This window comes from Gavialis gangeticus, unplaced genomic scaffold (assembly GCF_001723915.1).
Source record: "Gavialis gangeticus isolate Ggan-Ray unplaced genomic scaffold, GavGan_comp1, whole genome shotgun sequence".
Taxonomy (NCBI): Eukaryota; Metazoa; Chordata; order Crocodylia; family Gavialidae; genus Gavialis; species Gavialis gangeticus.
Window position 1 is genome coordinate 8,403,229 of NW_017729006.1, and position 5,589 is coordinate 8,408,817.

Sequence of the window (5,589 nt, forward strand, 5' to 3'; positions counted from 1 at the left end):
AGCCAAGTCATTTGTCTAGTATAGCATATCTAGACGCTCTGGCTATTATGTTTCCTATTCTAAAAGGAAGGAATCAGACCATTATAGATTGGTAAACAGCTTCAGGAAAGAATAAAACATGTTCCAAACTAGCTGCATTGTATTTTTTTTCCATGAGAGAATATCGCTTGGCAGATATTAGATTGCTACCTTTCATGTTCTTACAAAATTCCTTGCCACCAAATCTTGTCACTAGAAGATGTAGCCATGTCACATTATATGATCTGGGTGTCTGTTCCCATGGAAATAACACAGGAAACTGCTATGTTGTAAAAGCTTCTCACTTCTAATCAGAACAGATTAGAAAGAGGCTATGTGTCCTTAGCAGTTGTCATAGAAAACCCTATGTTTTAGGGGTCCCATTTTTTGAAGACAAGTGCTAAAAGGTCTAGTTGAATGGGGAAAATAACTGTTCAGGAAGAGCTTTGCCTTCCAGATCTTCATTGGCCAGACAAGATCTAGTGGTGTGTCCCACGTTTGAGTTCTGCAAGATCAGCGTAAGCCCTCCAAGTTCAAAAGTAGAATCACAAACTAAATTTTATTTCAATTTTCTCTAGCCAGGATGAAATACCTGGCTAGAGTCTTTTTAACCATCCAGGTATTTCATCCCTAGTTCCTTCTATTCACGATTTTTGAAAAGTTTCTATTCACTTTTCTCTTCTCCCTAATCACTAAAATGAATATTCATCTTATCTTCACCTGTTGCCAATAACTGACAATTTTTTTAACATGAGATAGAAGAATTGCTGAGTTTTCACTTGGCTGTTTATAGCTTCTTTGCCCTTTTTTTCTGCTTGCTTATACACAGTGGCTGTCTCTTGCTTAATGGGGATTTTGCTTCCGTCTAGGTAAAGAGTCCCATAAACAGACCTGCAAGTCAGTGGCCTCCCCTGGTCATTACTTTAATTGGCCAGTAGGAAACCATCCAGCCTTCAGCAATTGCTCAATTGTGCAGTGTGTTTTTTTATCTATAACATGGCTGTACTAGTGTGGGTAAATTGATATCTGCACTATATATTTGTATTTACCTTCCCTGCTTTTATCTTCACAATGAGAAGCTAAGGGAATTGTGTGACAGTTATAACCTAAGTGAGATGAATCCAGTAGCTTGAAAAGACACTATTCAGAGTAAAAAAATGATTACATGTGTTCACAGTAGGTTAAATATTGCATGTTTTAATGCAGGGCTTGGGATTGTTCTCATATATGTTTTGATATTAAGAGTCCACAGATGCATGCCACAGGGGATCATTCCAGGACTTCAGTTTCAAGTGTATAAAAGAGTACAAAATCAGCATAGCCAAGGATGAATAAAAACAAATTGGCCAGTCCACCAGCAGAGCAGTCCAGCTGCATCATAGACACTGAGGCCACTCCAAAACCACAAACCTGACCGCTTTAGAGGCCTGCCAAGAAGCCAGCTGCTGCTAATAAAGCAGAATCTACAACTTGGCATCTGGGGCCTGTGATTCCCATCCAAAGGGAATTGTATGTGAAAAATGTTTAAAATTTGTCTTCGTAAAAAGTGTTATGCTTTAAATCAGAAGAAGAAAAGTGTTTCAAGCCAAACTTGCTATAAATGAAAGACTACATAGGACTGCTGTGGTTGCCATGGGAAAAAAATACCATTCTTGTATTAGGGGGCTGGATCTGAGATTAGGTGAATTGTTCATTTGCAACTAGATTGGCTTCTATTTCAGCACTTATGGGTTATTCAATAAGGAAAACTTGAAGTGTCTTGTTATTTAGGGTTGTTTACTTGGTAGTGTGTGCTTGTGCAGAATAGTTTGTTTCAGAGAACTCAGCCATGGAGTCTGAGTGTAAGTCTGTGTACCTGAAACTAGTTGCAAATTAAACAGTAGACAGTAGGATTGGGGACATTTTGATTCATTTTTCAAAGGTGAAAACGAATCCTATTAACTAGCTATGTTGAATTAATAGGCTGCTTAGAGTGATCTGCAAACCAGTTTATTTTTTCCTCTTATTAAATAACCAAACATGAGAATTGAAAAATGAATTGGTTAGATTTGTTATTTGAGAAATTAATGATGAACTGAGTTCTGACTTCCAGCTTCATGTTGATATAATATATGTAGATTTTGCAAAACATTTTCTTATAGGCATTATGGGCATTAGGTTGACCATATTTGTAGTGATAACAGAGTGAGTGTCACTGCTTTATAACCTCTAATATCGTCTGGATTTCATATGATGTATAGGAATACTATAGCAGAGAGTTTAAATGCTGTGGAAGAAGCCAGAAGCAGAATTAGAATGAAAGGATTTCTTTTTCTGAGCCTAGGATCCTCTTGCTGTACTATGCCAAAAGCAAAGAAGACTGCTGTCTTCAGGCAAGCAGTCTATACCGAGGTCCTCATTGGGTTGCTGTGCATTCTCTTCCTGCTATATCTTGCATATAGGTTAGTGAATAGGTCCTTCACCCATTTGGAGATGAAGACTGCTCTGTCTTTCTTGGTTCAGGGAATATGATATAACTTCTTCCCCTGAAATGGGGTCTCCAGCATGGAGGCTGACCATAGGAGCTGGGGGGTACATTCTCTGTAGCATCTGTTGTTCCCAATTAAAATTTTGCTGCTGGGTATTAGATCTAGTTAGTATTTGTGGCTCCTAGTTGCTCTTTCTAAAATTAGTAGTGTGTGAATTGAGATTTTTTTATGTGAAAGGAATCAAAGCAAGGCTCATTTAATTATGGTTATTTACAGATGCAGGCCCTGCCTTTTACTGAACCATATGTGGGTAGATTGCAGAGCCCACACATAGTCCCATTGGCTTAAATGGGATTCTCTCTGAGTACAGCAGTCAGCCTGAGCGCTGCGTGTATCAGGATTGGGGCCAATGCTGACACAGATACAATTGGAAAGAGCTTCTTTATGGTCTAATTCTGAGTCTGCACTGAAGATGCTTTAACTCTTGTGTCCTTAAAGTCAACGTAAATGTAACTTGCATTTACTTTATGACCTCTTTCTTCTGAGAGTGTTACAGTGACCCCAATCAAATTTCTTGTGTTTTCCTTTGTGTTTGTGGACAAAGATCTTAGAACTGAGTGAAAATTGCTTTTTGTAATTCAAAGGTATATTTCCACTCAGTCTGGGGACACTTCCCTGTTAAGTTGTTGTGAAAAAAAATATGAAAGTGTGTGTGATGTCCAGGAACTATAAATATATATTGAAAGTTATATATAAATATAAATATATTATTGAAAGTTGAAGAGGGGTGTGTGTGTGTGTGTGTGCGCGTGTGTGTCCAGCAAAATAATTATTACTGTATAGATATAGTAATATACAAGACATTTCATTGGCTGGGAGAAAGTTATATCCCTGCCTTGTATAGGTTACATGCGTTCAATGTATGAATTCAGTTTTAAAAAGGTACAAAACAGAAGCTATGTTTGCTTGATATTTTTACATTCGTAATACTAAAAATCTGCAGAATGCTGTGGACAGTTGCCAAAAATGAAAAAAATGTGCCTTTATAATATTAAAGCTACCCATTGACCAAAAAGAGTACTTTAATCACTAGTGAGGGTCCGTCAGGGCCCACAAATATAAGAGAATTTTCAGTCATGGGTATGAGGTAGTCATTGACAGTCATGTCTTTATATATTTGTAGTTGTTTATGATATCTTTATTTCTTGCCTAAGTGTTGTCGTAGGAATAGAGAATTTAATATCAAGAAGTGCAACATTAGGAAAATTACTATGCTGACTCCACAGTATCCACCTGATACTGTCATTGAATCACTGTTTCTAGGAATGACGTTGGAGATTTAGAGGGTAGGGATTACCCTGTGATAAAATGTGCCTTCGTGGTTATATGATACATGCACGTTAACATTGTGTGATTGTCAACAAATCTCTGCAGATACTAAAAAAAATACCTGCAGAGTTATTTCCCTTTTGTTTTGTATCAAACTGGGTGTGCTTTCCAGCTAGCATCCCATGATGCACTTTATTAAACTGTATTTTCTCTCTAGGGGTTCCCATTGAATCAGATCAGAGCTGAGCTAGACAGTAGAGATGTACATAAGTTCTGACACTTCTTTTTATGTTCTCACTTGGTTGATTTAAGTGCGAGAATTTGGGAGGACTGGGAGAGAGATGGGTAGAAAAAGGACCCTTTGAAATATTTCTTAAGCATATACTTCATCAAAGGCCCACAGCTTTTATTTGCACTTAGTTTTTGATTGGGCTTTTTTTTTTTTGGTCTAGATAAAGGTAGTTGGATGCTTGAAAATGTTTAAAGATGCCAGTTTAAAAAACCGCAGCTACTTAAAGCTCTAATTTAGTACATACATGACCTTTTACATGACACTGAAGAGAAAGGAATTTGGATGCATATGATTGAAGCTGAAGATATACACTTACGTATTTTGCTTATTCAAGTCCTACATCCAGAAGTATAGTATTCAGGGGTGAATATATGACAGAGGGGACAGAACTGTCATCACACCCATGTATGATATTGCTTAAATTTTGCTTACATAGGCTCATCAGTGTCATCACTTCCTAACTGCTGTAACTTACAGTCCCAAACTAGAACACCAGATCTGAATATTCCAGAAGATCTGATCTAGATTAGAATTTAGATGCTAGGGTCTTTCTAATTGCAAAAAAGGCTTGCCATTCTGTTTTGAGATGATTCAGTTGTTAACCTCCTAAAGCAGCATTTCCCAAGCACTGTGGCCTAGTTTTGTGCCCCCTACTTCAGCCACTGCTGCCACTGCTTGCCTTATTACCAGTTCCCCCACTGCTGACTGCTGCTGATTCCCCTTCCTGGTGGCACTTGCCAGCAAGGTGAATCAACAGCAAGACCTGAAGTTGGGATAGGCACATTGGTGACACTTAGGATGTGCATACGGGTACACATGCACCCCCTGAAATTGGCAGTGCACCCCCTGAGATTGGCCTCTGTCAGTGGTGCCTGTGGGCAGTTGCTGCTCATCACCCCTCCCCACCACTGCCGCTGACACTGCCAGCGGCATCTGTGGGCGGTTGCCGATCACTGGTTCGTGCTCGCCACCCCCCGCCTCACTGCTGACACTGCCACAGCTGACTGCAGAAGCTTTCTGCTGCCACACCGCCAATACTGCCACTGCCACTGCCACCTGCGGGTAGTCTCCATGCCTCCCACAGCCTCAGGAGGCACGCAACGTACATGGATGGGTGTGAGAGTAGGGAAGGTGGCAGGAGAACTGGCAGCAATCAGCAGCCATCATTTGTATGTGCCCCCCACTGCCCAAAATTTTTATGTCATACTAGGGTGTGCTCCCTTTAGTGTGGGAAATGTCCTAAAGGCTAAGTACAGGCATCCAGGGGCATTAGGGGGAGGTTTAATTTATTCAAAATGGCTGCCTGATAAGGATAGCAGGGGGGTTGAGACTGTACTGGGGAATGGGGGAGGTGTGACCCATGAGGGATGATGGGCACACGCAACATGCAGGTGGGGTATGTGGGGCTAGTGTGACTCTTGAGGGGTAAGGTGGGGTTGGGGGGAGCAAGCCTGACTTGTGGGTGGGGTAAGATTCCCCCAG